This window comes from Lissotriton vulgaris, chromosome 6, assembly GCF_964263255.1.
Source record: "Lissotriton vulgaris chromosome 6, aLisVul1.2, whole genome shotgun sequence".
Lineage (NCBI taxonomy): Eukaryota > Metazoa > Chordata > Amphibia > Caudata > Salamandridae > Lissotriton > Lissotriton vulgaris.
In genome coordinates, this window is record NC_141694.1 from 472113182 (window position 1) to 472134189 (window position 21008).

Here is a 21008-nt window from a genome sequence, read left to right on the forward strand (position 1 = left end):
CCAGGAACCGACGGTCTTTAACCTAGCGTCAAGACCTACTAACCAGAAGGAAGTACGCGCGCGGCCCTACGGCCTTTATCTCACAAATATATATATGTGAAAACAATGTTTCTCAGCTGTGGAAGCAAAAAGTATAAGGAACGAAGCTCAATGAATATATACAAAAATAATCACAATGATATGAGTGTTCAAACTGATCGTGGAAAACGGGATAATGCAATTATCAAAGGACAGAACAGGATCTTTTATTAGTCTCTGGTGCTAGATCGCAAAAAGTATCGGGTTTTCCCAGGACGCGTCTGTTCGTCAAACAAAGGATCCGTTGAAGGGACAACGTCATGTTGATCAGCTGAATGTTCTGGTCTTGAGTCTTTTGCTGACAAATGTTCAACAATGTCTTTCTGCTGCACTGAGGATTCTCCGACTGGTTGCGCGTCGCTAAAAGGTACAAACGCCGGCAATCCTTCGGTTTCAGTTGATGCAATGCCTCTCCTCACCCACGAGTCTGCTGGCAACGGGATAGGGACTTTCTTGGTATGGGTGGCATGCACCCAATTCTTCCGCCCCTCAAGACGAACTGCAGTTCCCGTGGCAAGGAGGACCTGGTAGGGTCCAGTGAACCTGGGATCCAAATTGTTCTTGCGCGAGAAGTTGCGCGTCACCACCCAATCTCCGGGCTGGAGCTGGTGGCCTGGACCCTCCGTCTGCGTCGGCAATGCTTCGTGAACCTGTTGGTGAATTAACCTCAGTTTAGCAGTCAAGTCATGAAGATAATCGATCAACATTGGATACTCAAGATCACAGAAAATACCTGGCCTAGGAACCCCCCAAACATTCGCAGGACGACCGAACACTATTTCGTAGGGACTAAGCCCTACTCGGGAGTGTACAGTCGCCCTAGTTGACAGTAATGCTAAGGGTAAAGCGTCAGGCCACGAGAGACCAGTCGTAGCCTGAATCTTTGCTAGCTTTAGTTTAAGGGTACCGTTATACCCTTCAACCAAACCAGCTGACTGGGGATGGTTGGCGCTATGGAATTTCTGATTAATTCCAAGGCCCTTGCATACACTCTTCATCACACTCCCCACAAACTCACTTCCGTTATCTGACCACACGACTCTAGGCATTCCATACCGAGGAAAGTATTCCTTCAGTAGGATTTTCGCAGTAGACAAAGCAGTATTGTCTTTGAGAGGATAGGCCTCGATCCATCGGGAGAATGCGCAAACCACAACTAAAACGTATTTCAGGTTATTGCATCGCTCCATATGGATGAAGTCCAATTGAATCACCTCAAAGGGACATGAAGGGGGAGCAAAACTGCCAGGAGGAGTTGGGGTTCCCTTGCCAGGATTGTACATCATACACACCATACAGTTCTTAACCAAGCGTTCAGCACATTTCGTAATACCATCATTCTTCCACACAGGGGACAGCAACTTACAAATACCTTTCGCGCTAATATGTGCTAACCCATGCGCCATTGTCACAACAGCCAGCACATATGCATCAGGCAACATCCATCTTTTCTGATCCGATAAGTCGATCCAACAACCATTCGCATTCAACTTTCCCGTACTTCCTTTCCACTTCGTCTTTTCAGTCTCGGTGGCCTCGTTCTGAATTGCTTTCACACTCTCGATAGTGTCCTCACACATACTCGATTCTGTAGGCCACCTAACCGAACTCGTCACATACATTCGAGTGCTAAGGTTCCGGGCAGTCTCCTTAGCAGTCTCATCCGCGAACGCATTACCACGACCAACATCATCCGTCACCTTACGATGCGCACTACATTTGACAATCGCCACTTGCTTAGGCAACGTAAGTGCATCCAAAAGATCATTCACAAGCTGGCCATCCTGAATCTTCGTACCATGCGATGTTAGAAACCCTCTCTCTCTCCACAACCGACTCCACTCCACTATGCGCGACGCCAAAGGCATATTGGCTATCGGTAAACACATTCACACGTTTCCCTTTTGCTAACACACACGCTCTAGTGAGAGCGATCAGCTCTGCGGCTTGGGCAGAATTCTGATTTAATCTCGCAGTCTGGATCGATAAGTCGATCCAACAACCATTCGCATTCAACTTTCCCGTACTTCCTTTCCACTTCGTCTTTTCAGTCTCGGTGGCCTCGTTCTGAATTGCTTTCACACTCTCGATAGTGTCCTCACACATACTCGATTCTGTAGGCCACCTAACCGAACTCGTCACATACATTCGAGTGCTAAGGTTCCGGGCAGTCTCCTTAGCAGTCTCATCCGCAAACGCATTACCACGACCAACATCATCCGTCACCTTACGATGCGCACTACATTTGACAATCGCCACTTGCTTAGGCAACGTAAGTGCATCCAAAAGATCATTCACAAGCTGGCCATGCTGAATCTTCGTACCATGCGATGTTAGAAACCCTCTCTCTCTCCACAACCGACTCCACTCCACTATGCGCGACGCCAAAGGCATATTGGCTATCGGTAAACACATTCACACGTTTCCCTTTTGCTAACACACACGCTCTAGTGAGAGCGATCAGCTCTGCGGCTTGGGCAGAATTCTGATTTAATCTCGCAGTCTCAACAACAGTATTCAACGTTACAACAGCATAAGCAGTAGTCACATCGCCATTCGGCAACTTGAAACATGAACCATCCACATACAGTGTGCCATCTGGGTCTTCCAATGGGGTGTTTTTAAGGTCCACTCGACCTTTCGTTTCCTCCTCTGTCCTCAAATAACAATCGTGTTCTGTTATTTCATCTGACTCTGAGCTAATTGGTAACAAAGTTGCCGGGTTCAGAACATTACAACGTTTTATTTGAATGTGGCTTGCCAACAGCGTCAACTCGTACCCAGACAACCTCGCACTCGTCAAGTGCTGAGTTTTCGTACGATTCAAGAGAGTGTCGACTGCATGCGGAACCATCACCGTAAGCATATTATCCATGACCAATCCTGCTGATTGTCGGATAGAGACCGCAGCTGCCGCTGTTGCTCTCAAGCAACTCGGCAATGCTCTAGCTACTGGGTCCAAGGTCGAGGAAAAATATGCACATGGACGTTGCTTACCACCAAAAGGTTGCGTTAAGACACTCAACGCACAACCTTCTCTCTTGTGAACATATAATGTAAACGGCTTGCTATAGTCAGGAGTTCCTAACACAGGAGCCGAACACAATGAATCACGCAGTTCAGAAAAACTTTTCTGACATTCTTCCGTCCATGGTAAAGGAGTCGAAACATCCTTGCACGTAAGAGCCACCAATGGTTTCGCTAGCAATGAAAAATTTGGAATCCATTGCCTGCAGTACGACGTAATACCTAAAAAGGCACGCACATCTCTTTGGGTTGTTGGCACAGCCATTCGCGCAATTGCTGCAATTCTCTCTGGGGTCAACCGCCTTCCCTCCTTTGACAATAAGTGACCTAGATAGGTTACTTCTTGACAACAATATTGGAGTTTAGAAGGTGACACCTTGTGATTTAACTCGCAGAGATGTTGCAGCAGCGATACTGTAGCAATTTTGCAAATGTCCTGAGTATCTGCAGCTACCAATAGGTCATCGACGTATTGGATTAAGGCCGCACCAGCCGGCAACCTAAACACATCCAGTTGACCCTTCAAGGCTTGACTGTAAATCGATGGACTTTCACAGTAGCCCTGAGGAGCGCGTTTAAACCGGAAGCTGCGTCCACCAAGAGAGAAACCGAAAAGGTCTCTGCTCTCCTCTGCAATCGGGATGCTGAAGAACGCATTCTTCAAATCAATCACCGAAAACCATGATGCAGAAGCTGGAATCAGAGTCAGTAGTGCCGTGATGTCAGGCACAACGGGGAATTGAGGAATCACAATTTTATTTACCTCCCGTAAATCGATAACAAAACGATAAACAGGTGGTTTCGAAGGATCAGTACGTTTTAGAATGGGCAGTACAGGGCTGTTGCACACGTTTCCCCGTGTTTCCTCAATAACGTCTTTCTCGATCAAATCATAGATGATCGCTAACAATGCTCGTTCACCATCAAGGGAGATACGATACTGGGGAATACGTGGCAATCGCACATTGGATTTCAGCTGAACAACATAAGGTGAGATATCAAGTAGGCCCACATCATTGGGACCTGTTGCCCACAAAGATGCAGGAAGAGAACTCAATTCCGGTGGAAGCTTATCGAGAGACAAGTACATAGGAGAGACAACCCTCTCTCCCAACGTAAGCTTTACACCCGCAGGAGAACAATACAAAGTTGCATACAAACGTTTAAGCAAATCCAGGCCCAAAAGATTTTCACCACAACCCGTGGTTAAAATCAACGGAGCTTCTAGCTCACGCGGCCCAATTGTAAGGGGCAAAGGGCACGAAACTGGATTGCTAACGGGGGCGCCAGAAAATCCAACGGAAACATTTGTTAAGCCAGACAAAGGTGCGCCAGGGAGTTTCGAATGCTTAATGGAACTTTTCGCTGCACCAGTGTCCAACAGAAAAGGCTCAACGACGCCCGATGTAGCAACTGCGACGTAAGGCCCTCTCTGATCAACCGGAACTGATACTACCCCCTCTCCTTGTCTATGGCTGTCCTAGTAATTACTGTCGTCAGTTCCCTGATCGACGTAATAATCGTCCACATTGTACTGCGCAGATCGTCCTTGCGACGACCCTCATCGATCAAAACAATTATCGGAATTGGATGAGTTATCTAAACGATCATTCTGAGCACCACGACCTCTACCACGTGGAGCCTGCTGTGAACCACCACGACCTCCTCTAGATGAGTTACCACTATTACGTTCGTTCAGAACAGGACAATTGAATTTGATATGACCCTCCTGTCTACAATAAGCACATTGATTGTAGCCTAACGAGGATCTTTGGGAAGAGGAGTCATTACGAGTTTGGGATCGGTTCGATTGCGGCTGCGATCGATTTTGTTGGGATGCATTCTGATTTGAACGCGGAGGATACGCTTGTTGCAGCAGCACTTTAGTTTTTAACTCTTTCGTCTTTTTATCAGCACGGTCGTTCTCTTCTTTCTCTCTATTCTCATAATATTGTGCCGTAGCCAATATCTGAGCTGAAGTAGAAACGGCCCACGCACTTTCCGAATTCTTTAATTTGTTGCTCAAATCGGGCAATAAGTTCGAAACAAATTTATCCACAAACAACCTCTGACCACCCTCAGTGCTCATATCCTGACCACTATGATCAATGAATGCCTCCTCGAACCTCGTAAAGAAGTCGGAGACACTCTCGTCCTTTTTCTGTTTACAAGCTGACAATTTGTCCCAGTTCACCCTCATAGCTGGCATGAGAGTTTTCATTAACGTTATTATTCGTTGAGGAAGAGCGGTAATCATCTGCTCAGGTTTAGCTCCACCAGTTTGCAAATCATCCGCCGCTACAATGGCAGCCCAATCACCACCTAATTCATTCGGATGATTTTCCTGCCGAATCTTAGCCCATACCGGTTGCGGTATGACATTGCCGAACAACATATCGATGTCGGCAAGATTCATTACCGTAGCATCTACGAGCTGCGATAATTCTTTGTAATACCCTGTAGGATTTTTGCGAGGGTCAGGCAAAGATTGCTTCACCTGTAACACTTCCGAGCGTTTCCATGGGAGATGTATCCATACTCTCTGGAAATGCCCCAGTGTCGGAGGAGCAGCATTAGGATTAGGTGGCATCCAGACCGGTGGAACTTCGCGCATAGGAAATTGACCAGACTCGTCTGGCTGTCTTTCAATATCCTCAACAAACAAAGCTTGAGGTATGGGAGCGGGACGAAAAGATAACAATCGTTCAACAGCACGTCGAACATTGGTATCCACTATCAGTCCAGCTGAAAACTGAAGCTGCAGATCAGACAAAGCGGTCAGCACCTCGTCAGGTGCGTCGGCCGATATCTGATCACGAAGGACCTTACACATTTCCTCGAACACAAATCTTTGGGTTGGTATATTGAATTGACAAAACGTATCGAGTACGACACGTGGTGGATTTCTAAGGGGATGCGTCATCCAACCCATCGCCATATTATATAGCGAAGCGCGTTCCCTGTTACCAGGAAGCTGACTATGTCTCTGAGGACCGTCTGAACCAGCGGACCCAAGAACAGGTCCGAGCGAATGAAAGAAACTAGCCGCAAGAGGAGAATTACGACTACGAGTAGAGGGAGAAGTATAGGACACAGGACTAACAAGTGAAGGAGTAGAGACAGAAACAACAGTAGGGGTTAACAGAGCAGGAGCAGTAGCGTGAGCAGGAGTATGTGGAAGCGGAGGAGCAGTAGGGATAGCAACAACCAAAGGAGCAGGAACAGTCGGAAGAACAGGTGCAGGTTGAGGAACGGGCAAAGGAAGAATAGGTGCAGGAACAGGTACAGGGGGAATCACAGGAGCTGCGACACCCTGCACATACGGAGGTGGCGATTTCATAAGATAGGACATTAAAGGATCCTCAACTGCCTCTTCCTTCTTTTCCGACTCCGTAGGCAAAGCAGGATAGCATTTATCAATAGTCATACGCTGTAATCTATCAAACACTTCCTTTTCCTTAACCTCCTTATCATGCTGAAACTGCTCTGCTTTCTTTACAATAGTAGCAACATTATCTCTCTGATTTCGTTTAGTCTGTCTGATTTCTTTCTGTCGGGCTTCTTTACGCCACAACCGAAAGGCATCAAACATGGCCGGCCTTGACTTTTTCTCGAACAATTTAACCTCTAGATTATCTAAGATCGGGGCCTCGAAGCTACCATGCGGTGGCCAGCGAAGGTCACCGTCCTTCTTCGTGTATTTGATCCAGTAGTCATTAAAAGTAATCGGGCCTAGCCCATGTTTACTGTACAGTTCATAAGTCGGAGTTCCAACCGGAGGTATCTGACACGAGTCCTCCAATCGGGAATCCGCACCACAAGGTCTGAAACAACGGAACAAAGTACTACGACCAGGCATCTTGCACACTAGCCGAGTTTCACAAACTTCAAGGGTTACAGGATTTACCAAGTCCCAGCAAAGAGCTAATACCCTCGGTTTTTGGCGTCTGCAGGCGTCAAATAACACAACAAAGTACGCTAGCAAAGTGTCACCGACAAAAACACTCACACAGCGTCAACAACAAAAACACTCACTAAAGTGTCAACAACCAAGAACTCTGGGAGCGACCCACAAATACTTAACTCAAAGATCGATGGCGTCACCAGGAAGGCCCGTCAATCGTCTCGCTATACCAAGGTCTACGCCAGGCGCCAAAACAGGTCTACAGTCAGGGCAGCAGTCCGTCGCAGCCGTCAGGAGGCGGGAATCTTCGCGGGAAAAGTCTTCGGGCCACTTGTTTCGACAACAGGATCGATGAAGCGGAGTGCACCTTCCCTCGGAGATTTCACACGAAGTTCCTCACGATCGTCGGGCTTGGACCGGTACCACTGATGCAGCCCCACGTTGGGCGCCAACTGAAGGACTGGGTTCTTTAAGACCCAGCGGTGCCAGGGCACAACACCTGAAACCTTCGTGGGTAACCTGCTCCGGCGTACGAGTGACAGAGACACGGGACACTTCCTTCGGCGTCAAAGATTCAAGGTTTATTTACTGCAGGGAACACAGAAGTCACGACAAGTACAACACGTGCAAGTTGGGGAGACTGCTTCAAATTGGTTCTGTGGATCGCTCCTTTTATACAGAATTTACCCATAGGACAACATGATACACAAAGGTTTACAACCCGGTTCCCATAATTATCCCCCAGAGGGCTCGTTTTGGTCACTTTGATACACACAAGGTCCGGAACATAAGTGCGGAAACGTTTGGCGGTTCCCAACTGTAAAAACCCATCTTCCCAACATTAGTGCATTCCAATCGGCAGTAAAACAGATCAAAATAGGAACAAAGACAGGTGCAGAGGAAGATGGAGACAGTGGGGAGATCGGAAAGGGTGTAAAAGGGGAGGTATCGGGAAACACGAGATACAGGCATCAAAGGGACGTGCCTAATGAGATGCACGGCTAAGACAATAAACCGGCACGGCGGGATGAGCCTCGAGCGGGGCCATCTGCCTTACAGTATCATCCCCCTCGTCATAAAGACACTTACAAAGAACATGTGTCTTCCGCAAATATCGTGGGAGTCCCAGGGTCGCGAAGCGGACAGCGTCCGTTCGCTGGCTACTTGAGGGCAAGAGACAAAATGGATGCCGTATCTAAGATGGAACCCGTGGGTACAGATGAAAAACCCACATAACAAACGAACGGTTTAAGTTAGCACAGCGAAACTGCGCACACTTACTAAACTCGTCATTTGCGGTTCATAGATACCAGACTCGACCATATTCGTGCGAGTCGAAAACATCACTTACAATTGTCACGGAACCTCATTCCTCAACATTAAAATATGTCACACAATTACTCTACAGTTTCTGCACATGTGTAAACACGTTTCTAATCCTGTAGTTCTCTGTACATACTTCTCCAAAGAATCCAATTTTGCTTGTAGTATTTAAGCTGGTATTTCATTTTATCGATAGCTGAAATTTTCAAAATATCTTCTTTCACCATTTTCAGTATTTGGAGCATGATTGAAGCGTAGGCATTAAAACAACTATGGATTTGTCTTCTTCAATGAAATTGCATAGTAGTTGTGCTGCTGTGTTATTTGGTGAAATTAGTTTCTTGATAACTCAACTTTCCAAAGCACGTTTTCCCTTTTATTGTAGGATGAAATGAGTTTCTTGATAACTCAACTTTCCAAGCATGTTTCCCCTCTTTTGTTAGAACTCCTACTCTAATGTTTTTCAACATATGCACATATTCTTCATAAATTCTTTGTTTTTAAAGTTTATCCAAATATTAACGTTGCCAATACTTCCCAAAGATTTTCCTGTTTCATTATGGATAAGTGTTTAGAAAACAGGCTGTCCTTTGGCTGGGGTAAGTTGCAGTAGGTCATCAATTTCATGTTTCCTGATTTTTCTGCCAGGGGTTCAATATAAAGGTTAAAGAGTAGTGGGGACAGTAGGCAGCCCTGTCTCGTGCCTCTAAGGATATTACATTTCTCAGATAGCCTCCCATTAATCAAAATTTTTGCAGTCGGAGTGTTATAAATTTGTTTTACTGCCCTGCAAAAATGTTCCCCTAAGTTAGATAAACTCAAAACTTCATGTAGGTAAGACCAATTAACTTGGTTGAAAGCTTTAGTTGTGTCCACCGTAATGACCGCTAGTGGAACCTTGTCTACTGAGTCTAGGTCGATAGCACCTATTAGGCTATAGGTTAGATCTCTAAGACTCCTGCCTCGCACAAACCCTTTCTGGTCTTCGTGAAGGAGTGCTCCCACCACGCCATTCAACCTCTCTGCTAGTAACTTTGTGAAGATCTTGTAATCTGCGTTTAGCAGAGATATGGGTCTGTATGAATCACAGTAGTCTGGTTTTTTATCAGGTTTGAGAATTAAGGTCACTATGGCATCATTCCATGAAGGGTGGATCTCTTCACCTGCGCCAAAGATAGCTACAAAAAGTTCGCTCAGGGCGGGCACCAAATACTGACTTAATTTTTTAAAGACTTCTAAGGGCAGACCGTCAGGTCCAGCTGCCTTGCTGGATTTCCACGATTTTATGGCAGTTTCTATTTCCGGTTATTAAATTTTTAAGAACAGCTTTCTGAGGTTCGGATACTTTTTGTGGCAATTCCTGATCTAAACACTCTAGGACTTCCGACCTGGTTGTACATAAAACTTCTTTATAAACTTCTTCATAGTATTTTAACATGGTATCTTCAATGTTAGTCCCTGCTATACTAGGACTTCCAGCCATCCCAAAATTAATTTCTTTTATGAAGTTCTTTGCCTTCCAGGCAAGTAGTTTACAACAACCTTCCTCATAATTGAAATGGGCCAATTTACTAGCTTGCCACCTTTTTTGCAGCCACCTTTCTACTACTGACGACAGATCTGTTTTAAGGGTATGAATCAAAACCTTCCCCACATCCTCTCCCACTTCATTTTGCTGAATTTTATGTTCCAAACTCTGAATGTTATTCTCAATATTAAGAATTTCTGCCCTGCGCTGTTTATTTTTGTAGGACTGGATTCATGTAATCCTGTCCCTCAAAAAGGCTTTGTACGAATCCCAAACAATTCCTATTGGAGCACTTCCCCGGTTATTGAGAAGAAAGTCCTGGGACTCCAAGCCAAGTTTCTTTATTACCTCATCGTCAGTAAGTATGGACCGATCCATAGTCCACCTGCGTTGTTTTACTGCGGTTGAGGGGAAAAGCAGTGGTCAGACATATGCTCTCCTACGTGGTTTACATTCCGAACCTAATCTTTTATATATTGGTCCACTAAAAACAAGTCTATTCTGGACTGGTGTCCGTATTTTTTATTGTTGAAGGAAAAGCTTTTTAAGGCTCCCTTTTTTTCTCGCCATATATCGCGCCATCCAAAATTCTTTATTGTGTTTTTTATCAGGGCCCTGCATTTATTTAAGTAATACTGCTACTTTTAGTCGAGTGATCAAGATTACCATCTAAAACCACGTTAAAATCGCCTGCCAAAATAACCGGGTCGGGGAAATCCAGCAATTCAGATAGTACTTTACTAGAAGGCACAGGGTCGTCCAGATTGGGCCCATAATAAGTCGCTACAGTATAAGTTTGCTCCCCGTATTGAACTTTTGCAATTGCCCATCTTCCGTTATTATCCACCCTACTTTCGAATACCACCAGCAGAGGGTTAATCTTAATCAGGATTGCCACCCCCATTATAGAGAGTTGCTGCTCTGAACATATCAAGTTCTGGACCCATTTCCTACTTTTGAACAGCTCCTTCATCTCATTCCCTGTTAGGTGTGTCTCCTGTAATAAAATGACTTGGGCTGAAGAATCTTTTAAATATTGTAGTATCCTCTCACACCTGTGACATCTCCTTAATCCGTTTACATTCCAAGATAGGAATCCTATTGATGGCTTCTGATTCACTGTCATTCCTTTTCTATTTAGTCTTCAATATCCATACTGATACCGGGGTTTCGATCTATTGGGAGGACATTTTTTTTGTTTTTTCTCCCCTTGCTCCCACACCCGTGCTCCAAAAACTACCTGTGAACCCCTCCCTATCCCACCCCTTGGGAAACCCTCCTGTTTTTTCCTAATGGCCTAGGCCTACAGAGTCCTGGGTTTTGGGGACATTTTTAAAAAACCACATAGCCTATATCTTATCAGAAAAGAAAAGAAACCTGTGTACATGTGTACCTTATCAAGCTCGATAATCACATCTATCGACCTCTATCCAACTCCAGCTCCTGAAATGGGCCTTAGGAACCCTTCTGCCTCCTCAACCCTACGAAAAGTATGCATCTTAATATTATGCATTACCCGTAAACTAGCTGGAAATGTAAGCTGCGCTGTAGCACCTAAGCTCTTGAAGGACTCAATCAAATTCCCCATTTCCCATTGCTTATTTGCTGTCATTTACGAGATGTCTGATTGGATCTCAAAATTGATACCATCAACTGTCAGGGATCTCTGTTTCAACGCTTTAAGAAGTATTTCTTCTTTAAAACTGTAGGTATGGAAATTCACCAACATTTTTCTTGGTTTAACATTATTAGGATTCTTTCTGAAAGGGTCTCTATGTACCCTCTGAATATCCATACTGAGTTCTTCCTCTGACCATTTGAGTTGTAACCCTTCCTTAAACAGATGTATCATGAATTTCTTTGTAACCTCTCGTTCTGCTCATTCTGGTACCTTGAAGACCCAAAATTACATTTTCGTTGGTTATTTTCCATGGATTCTATCTTATCCTTCAATTTTTGTTCATTCCCCCTTAGGACACTAATCTCCTTTGTATTTACCTCCACCTGTGATGCCAAGTCTTTCATTCCAATCTCCAGTTTTGCAGTTCTGTCAGCTACATCATCCAAATTTTGTCCTAGGCTCTCACAGACAGACCGGAATTCTCTCTGATTCAATTCAGAAGTTTCCAATCTATTTTGACCTCTGCTGTCAATAAATGTATCACCTCTGATACTGATTGCACCTGAGATTGAGGTTGGAGCTGTACTGATAGTAAAGGTGGTGGATGTAGCAGCTGAATCTGGACTGTCGACTGGGGATGTATGTGTACTTGAGCTTCACTCTGATTCTCTTCTTGAACAGTCTTAGTTGCGTCCTTGTTCTCCCCCTTTTTAGCAGCTCCATTAAGGGGTTGACCAATAGAGATTCCGGGCAGAGTCGTCTGGGGGACCGGGGTCGCTAAGGTCCCTACTTGTAGCTGACCTTTTGATTGAGGTTGTGCAGATTGAAGTTGAGGTTGAAGATGAACTTCCATTTTGTCACTACTAGGATACTGAGGTTCCATAGAGTCCGTGAGTCCTGCCAGTACCTGATACTTAATTCTACTCACTGGACTAACTGCTTCTACCCCGATCATTGTAACTGTCTTCAAAGGACCCACGGTGGGATTTTTTAGTAATTAGTTAATTAATTAATTAATTGTGTGCTTATATAGCGCAGGATTCACTCCCGAAGGGGTACCTACGCGCTTCGACCGCTGCGAAACCCTTCCTGGCTTCCCTGAGAGAAGGTCCCTTAATGGGTATCTCCAGGGTGAGGCCAGGCATCCCCGGCAGTCTGGTGGGGCCGTTAGTGAAGATGAGGCAAGCTAGTGCCCAGAGTTGCCGAGTGTGATCGCTGATCAGAGTGGGCACCGAGGCGAGAGAATTATCGAGTCCGCTGACCCTGGTCCAGAAACCTGCCGCGTCGGGAATCGAACCCTGGTCCCGGGCCGTCCTCTGCTCTCGGGTCTGCTGCCTCTAACCAGTGAGCCACACTACTTCAATTAGTAGCAGTGTTTTAGGAGCAACCTTAAAGAAGGTCCTCAAGGAAGGGGTAATTTTCAGATTCAAAGCTTGTGGCTCACTATTCACTTTAGTTGTCCTTCTTCTCTTCGGCGTTGCCCACTCTCCTGAAGCGGTACTGCCTTGTTTTTTCGGAAGCAAATACAATACAGTTTTTACCCAAGCCACTCCTCAGGAGATATCGTTTCTGTTCAGATTTATTCGCCGGGTTTTCCCACTTTCCCTCCCGTTTTCTCAGGACCAGTTGTCCCTAAGCGTCCACCTTCATCTCTTCTTTCCCGGGGGGTACCTGACCCTTCAGGGGCTGCTCGGGAGCTCGGGAGCCAAAGTCAGCCTCCTCAGCACACCGTATAACAGACAGTGCTATATGACTGACCACCCCTTTGCTCTTTAAATTGTCACCTCTACTACCTCTGCCCACACTAACCTGCTTCAGGGGGTCACCCTTCACCTCCTCCTCAGTGTATGGGAAGATATCTGCGCCCTGCGGCCCCTGCTGAGCTCCTGAGCCTCTCGTGCCCAGCAGGGGTCCAAGGCCAGAGAGGTAGACAAGATGGTTGGGCACAGGAGACCCAGGGGACCCAGGGCTCTTGCACCAATCGACACACTTCCACTCTCGCCCACAAAAACATCGCGATGGTGACGACCCAGCCCCGCCTCCAACAGTGGCAGTGGCAGCACAAGCTACTCCAAAAGCTCCACCAAGCATTAGAAAATTGTTGGGAGATCACCTCAGAAGCCGCAGAGAATGCCTACAATGCCACATTACCGCACTGGCCTGACAACGAACAGCACAGCAGCGTCCCTCCCCCGCGTCCTCCCAGCACCATCCGGAGCAGACAGGATGACCGAGATGACTAAGGTACACCTACAGTTCTTCCCTCACAGACTCACCCTGTTCTGCCGTATCTGCTTCGTTAGCAGTCCGATCATAAACAAAAGGTAGAAACTATCATAATACCAGCATGTTCTTTACCCGAAACCAGAAGCCTCCCACGACCGCGAATCAAGCGGCCGCCATGTTTACCCGCCCCCAGCACAAGGATTGCAACTTCCAAAAGTGGTACTTAAAATATTAATGCAGTGAGGGAACAGTGTATTATTCTCTCATCGTTTGATTGTTTTTCATAGTACAAGCCTCATGTGATCTCTGCAGTTTTGAAGACTATTACTGGGGGCATTGTTCATGCTTACTGTGAGAATGTGGATTATTAGTTGGAGAGGACGTGAGACCTCAACATGTAATGATGTCACAATTACGAACCAGTCCTAGTTAGATTTCAACAATTTAAAACTGAGCTCAACCATTGGTAGTTGTAGCACAGAGCTGACAGGCTTAACTTAGGAGAAATGTGTAATCAATTATCAGGTGCAAAAAAGTTAAAAAGTAGAAAACACAACAAAATCAAAATTCCACCCCAATTTACAAAACTTAAGTATATCTTAATGTACCAAAAAGAAAAAACGCTTTATGTGAGTAAGGAAAGATATTATTTCTAAACCTTTTTGGTCAAAATAGTGCCTAAAAGGCACAAAGCACGGATCTTGGTTATCTAAATGGAGTAGATCTGATAAAAGTCAAAAGTTAAAGCCAACCACGAGCTACTGACAGTTGGATACATGGACCAGGTTTGTTCCAGTGGAAAGTTTCCCTTCGTACTTAGAAGATTTTCTGGCGAAAAGTCCTCATCAATGAGTCATCGGAGGATCGGGTTGCAAGCTAAATCCAAAGGAGGGCTCAATGACAGTGGACTGGTGCCACACAGGTCCACAGTGTGAACCTTGGCTCTGGCAGGAAACCTGGTATCATCTGCTTCGACAGCAGGAATGTACTAAACAGGAAAAGTCCTGAATCCATACCTAGGTAAGGTGCTGTTCTGCATCAGCTTTGGTGATGTCTTTCTACATTCAGAAATTGAAATCCTATCAGTGAGGGAAGCTGGCGAGTTAAGTCTGACCAGCGATAGATCTTGGCAGCTGTGTCTTCGGTGTTGGTCCCAGTCTCCACTGGTTCTGTGGAGCAAAAGCTGTGAGAAAGTTTCTGAGTGTTCAGTTTTGAAGATTGTAATGTCAGATGAGTACACTCTAACACCAGACAAGGGTCCCTGACCTTGTGGACAACATTTGTGGAGTCTGGACTCACTCTGCCCGAAGTAACCAGCAGGGATCAGGGCAAGTCCAGTTGCAACTGGTCAGCTACGCTTTTGGAAAAAGTGACTTTCTTGCGGCTTTTTTGGCCCTTTATAAAACAAAAGAGGTCAGCCAAGTGACAGTTGAAGCCCACTTGTTGTCCTGGGTACAGCTTTGAGCATATCCAGCCCTGGGGGATTCTCTCCATAGAAATTGCAATAGCAGGTGCAGTCTTTTTTCTCCTGTCCATAGGTCCAGATGTGTTCTGAGGAAGGTATCCAAAATGTCACTTGTATGCCTGGCACCAGCTTTTGGGCAGAGGACACTAATAGGGAAAAATATCCTATTGCAATCCTGCCTTCTTTTACATAATTTCCCACTTTGACAACAATCCTAGAGTGCACTATTCTGACAAGATCCATCATGGAAGAACGTTTCTTACCCAGGGCAGAACTCTAGGCACAGCTCTGAAGTATGTCTAGTGGAATGAGGAACACCTCTTGCAAACCAGTTCTGAAACAGGTTTTCCCCCACTGGGATTGGTATCATCCTGACTACCTGGCCAAAGGAAAGGGCAGGCTCAGGAATGAGTTACACCTGCCTATGACAGGGGATGCCCCTTGAGGCTTGTGCATCTGGTGGGTACATCCCCCAGGCTATCAGGCCAAGAGGAGGTCCCACCTTCTAACAGCCAAGTCCCTTTTAATCCCTTTCCTGTGAGTCATTCAAACCTTCTTGCAGGCAGAAAAAGTGTGACTTTCTATATTCACTATTTCTGAAATAGATAGATAAAATGCAACTTTAACATGAGAGAACTAGTGTGCTGTTTTTCCCCTGAGGCAAAAAGCCGGGGCTGCTAGGCTAGTTTGTATATCTTGTTTTAAACGCTGCTTTTTAACAAATTGTGCGCAGTCACTTGACTGAAGAATTTCAAATACATTGGGTGTACCTGTAGACTTGCTTTTAACTTTGCACTTTAATTCTTGTCCTCACCTTGCCCACGCCGCTCCTGAAACCCTACTCCTCGCACAGCTGATTAGGTGCTGGTGCAAGAGAGGGGTGGATGCCATCTTTGGGGGATGGCAGGGGTAGCGCTCTAGTTGCTGGCTGCCTCCCGCTCCCATGGATTCTTTAAACCACGAAATAGCACGGCAACTCAGATCTAGTGTGCTGTTTTTCCCCTGAGGCGAAAAGCCGGGGGCTGCTAGGCTAGCTTGTAAATCTTGTTTTAAACGCTGCTGTTTAAGAAATTGTGCGCAGTCACTTGAATGAAGAATTTTAAAAACATTGGGTGTACCTGTAGATTTGCTTTTAACTTTGCACTTTAATTCTTGTCCTCACCTTGCCCATGCCGCTCCTGAAACCCTACTCCTCGCACAGCCGATTAGGTGCTGGTGCGAGAGAGGGGTGGATGCCATCTTGGGGGGACAGCAGGGGTAGCGCTCTAGTTGCTGGCTGCCTCCCACCCCCAGGGATTATTTAAACTGCAAAATAGCGCGGCGACTCAGATCTAGTGTGCTGTTTTTCCCTTGAGGGGAAAAGCCAGGGCTGCTAGGCTAGCTTGTAAATCTTGTTTTAAACGCTGCTTAAGAAATTGTGCGCAGTCACTTGAATGAAGAATTTTAAAAACATTGGGTGTACCTGTAGACTTGCTTTTAACTTTGCACTTTAATTCTTGTCCTCACCTTGCCCACGCCACTCCTGAAACCCTACTCCTCGCACAGCCAATTAGGTGCTGGTGCGAGAGAGGGGTGGATGCCATCTTGGGGGGACGGCAGGGGTAGCGCTCCAGTTGCTGGCTGCCTCCTGCCATTCTTTCCTATAAAATGATAATTTCTCCCCGACGGCGCAGCGGGCACGCTGGCGGCGCGCCAAAGGCAATCCCGTCTGCGCCTGTCCGCGCCAGGCCGGGCCCAGGGCTCCAATTCTCTGGACAAAAGGTACCGTTATTAAGGTTCTATTCCCCTGACATGCTGCATTCGCTGAGAGGATCAGTTAATGAGCAATGTATGATCTTTCAGAACGACAGGCAATGTTCTAGCTCGTGCCCTAATTGCAACTTACAGCTTGATACTCCCGAGCTCTGTAGACAGCTGGCTGCAGGCCGTAAGTCGCCTCAGACCTGGCGGTTTGGCAGTCTTAACTGCTGGTCTCTAAGTAATCATAAAAGAAACATGTATTATTTTTTGTCCGATAAACCGCTGGATGCCTTGTTTCTTACGAAGACCTGGTTAAATGATAGTTCAGGCCCCGATGTGGCGGAAGCCTTGCTGCCAAATTATGCCATAGTTAGAAGTGACAGACCGAAAAGAATTTGGGGTGGCATAGCAGTCATATTCAAAAAAACATTGCAATGCACTCTTGAACCAGTTTCATTGAATGCCTGTGAAATAGCCCTTTTTAAACTCTCATTGCTTCCTAACTTTACGCTTACCGGTTTGTTAGTCTATCGACCGCCCGGCTCTGTACAAACTTGGGCGACGCAGTTTCCGGATCTGATTGCTTCTTGTCTGGTAAACTCTAGCAACCTTTCGATAGTAGGGGATTTAAATATCCATTTTGATGACCTACAGAATAACATAGGCATAAATCTGATTGATGACCTGGCAGCCATGCACCTTACATTATGCAATACGGGGGGGGAACATCACTTACAACGCATTTTTTACCACGCACTACCATTACATCGCAACCATTACAACGCATACCATTACAACGCATTGCGCTGGGGGGCGCTCTAGGATAGGGAATATATTTAATTTACTATCCAACACCTTCCCTGCTATCCACGGGGACTGGAGTTGGAATAGTAAATTAAATAATTCACTATCCAGCGCCTAAAAGCATTATGCGTTGTAATGGACTGCGTGGTAAAAACCGCATTGTAAAGGCATGCGATGTAAAAGCATGCGTTGTAGTGACACCAATCCAATACGGGGGCTTCTCATAGAGGTGGCCATCTACTGGACCCTATCTTTTCAAGCCTTCCTCAGCTTCAATGTTTCCTCGCTCTGCTCCTACATTGGTCAGACCATTTTCTTACTAATTTTAGCCTGTCGGCCCCTGCGATTCCTGTTCCTCCCAATTTAACAGTCCTGTATGGTAATAGGATCTGGAGGAAACTTGATATGAATCTTCTTAAATCCACATTAGACTCTAAATTACATGATGTGATTGTAGACTCGGACGATATGGAAACAGTGGCTATAAAGTCCGACAGGTGGCTTATGGAGGCCATTGATGCTTGTCTGCCACTTGCACACAAGAAAGTCAAAGCCCATAATACCACTGCACTATGGTTTAATGACTCATTGAAAGCTACAAAAACCAAATGTAAACGTTTCGAGCGCCTTTGGAGGAAGGATTATTCTCCAGCTGCGGGTCAGAATTACAGGAGGGAACTCCGGCTTTATCACAAAGATTGTATTGCAGCTAGAGCCGTTTTTGTGGCGAAGACCATTTCAGCAGCAACAAATAAATCCAAAACATTATTCAACTTAGTTAAAGAACTAGCAGGCTCTCAAACCATTGCTGAACCCTTCCCCCTGAGTCATGTCCAATGTGAAGAATTGACTTGCTTTTTTACAAGCAAGATTGACAACATCTATTCTGATATCTCGAAACAACAGCCGGGGCTTGTGGTAAGGAACTCTGAGTCTGATTCTATGGATGTGTACTCTTCCCCTCAGCTAGACCTGTCGTATGAGCCACTCACTTCCTGGCCTGAGATGAATGTTCAAGCCCTTCAAGAGATAATAGGGAAACTGAAATCTGGATCTCCAGTCGATCCCCTCCCAACCTCTGTTCTCAAACTCCTTGACACCCAGCAACTCTCGGTAATCTTCAAGGCACTCAACCTATCTTTATCCATGGCCACTGTTCCCACTATGTGGAAACATGCCATGGTTTCACCTTTGTTGCAGCCTACGTAGTCCATTCTCTAGGGTTGTCAGTGAGGCAGCCATTTTAAGAAATATAGAGTGGCATCATGCAACCGCATGATGACCAACTCTAAAACGGCTGAAACAAACCCTATTGTGTTTGGTGTCAAACATGTTGGAATCATAACCCCATACCAGTTCCTGTTGTGGGAGGCCGATGTGGGAGGTATGATTCTATCCCTCAGAAGCAAGCTTCATGAGATCCCTGGTGTTCCTGGTACCAGCCTTCGAGTCCTGGACAGCACAAAATGGTTTCTCCCGACCAGAGTCACATTTCTGCCCTCCTGCTGCTGAGCCAAGCTCAAGCAGGGGAAGGCCGAACAACAGGCATTCTGTCACAGGGAGGTGTGACCACCTACCAGAGAGGATTTAGTGTGTTAGGGCTGGCTGGGTGCATTTATAAGTGACTGAAAGTCTGCAAGACTGGAACATTTGGTGTCCCTGTACATTGTCCAGTTCAAACCAGTCCTGGGACCAGTTGGCTCCTGCTCTTGCACGAAACTTGACAAAGGACATGGGAGTAACCTCCCCACTGTCCAGACCCTCCCCTGGGAGGGTCCCCTGAATCTTGACAACCCTCTTCCTTAAGTACCTATCAGCTTAACTGACTGTAGGACTTTGATTCGATGTGGACAAGATTCTGAACCAGAAACCACTGAATTTTGACTGTCTGGACACTCTGGACTTCGCTGGACTTCGTTTGGGCCCTACTTCGTCTCCCACTCAGTGTGAAGCATCACCTGTGCCTGTGCTCCATACAGGATCCATGCCGGACCTTTGGAGTATGAAGGACAATCAAAGATATCGCCCTTGGAGTGAAGGAGTCACTCCCCTGCATTTGCAGGCACCGCAACACTGCTGTCTGTTCTGCTGATCCCGAGCTCCAACGGACTCCGAAGGCATCAGCAACACAGGAGGTGGTTTGCTATGGCCTCGAGCCCTGAGATGCCCTCTCACCAAATTCCGAGTAGTCCTAACCTCTGACACCATTTTCTACCAAGAACTTTGACATCCTTGCACTGAATGCTCCGTGGGGCTGTTGTTTGGTGAAATCGCTTGAGGTCCTCTCGCAACTCCTGTGCCTCTGGCCTGTGGATCCACTTGAGGGTCAACGTTGCTTTTTTGCGTTCCCCTTGTTGCTCCAGGCTCGCCCTGACTCTTCGCATTTGGTGAGTCTCCTGGACCTTGCTAGTCCAAACCATGCACCTCCTTGACCTTCTGTGTGGGTTGCGGTTGCCAAAGCTTGTTGGTGCTCCTGCTAGACACTGACCCCTCAGCACTTGACATCCTTCGTGGGACAGCTCGCATCTGGCTCCTGGTCATCCTCGACGGCTTCTGGTCCTCACAGCTGCAGAGTCAAAGTCTCCATTAACCAACCTGAAGCACCCAATTTCTGCCGGCATTCGTCTTCCAAGCCCCTGGTCACTCCTTAGTGACCCAGACCCTGTTCCCTCTGCTTTCAGGTACTCTTCTCCACCTTTGGATTCCAATGGACACTTTTCTTCCTTCCAGTAGCGGCTCTTCTTCGAAGTCTTCCATTGGGTTCAACTGCGGTTTCCAATGCTACTTCAGACCTATGCACCCGGCTCCCTTGTGATAGGTAACTTGGGAACTATGGTATCCAAGGGAAGGGTGGCTCTCCAACCTCCTATCTTTCAATGGACTTCTTCGATGTCCACTGGGAAGGGTCCTTAAACTCTAAAACTTGAACCACGACTTTCCCATAGAATTGTACGGAGCACGCTGTCATGTTATCACACTGCACCCGTCCTCCCTGGGGTCCCTACTTATTCACTTGGGGTGGTTCCTTGGGGTCCCAGTGATTCTATGTCCCCTAAATGCTATCTTGACTCAAGTCGTGGTTCTTGTACCACTTTCTTAGTATATGGTTTGGTCCCCTCCTGTGGCCTACTGTGTATTAGTGCTATTTACTATCATTTCTGTGCTTAAGTATTTAGTGCTTTGTGATTATCTCCATTAGGAGATACTGTGTCATACTAGATAGTGTTATATCACTAAATACCTATTTTTATAACTAAGTGTGGTTTAATTCAACCAATACTATAAGGCTGCA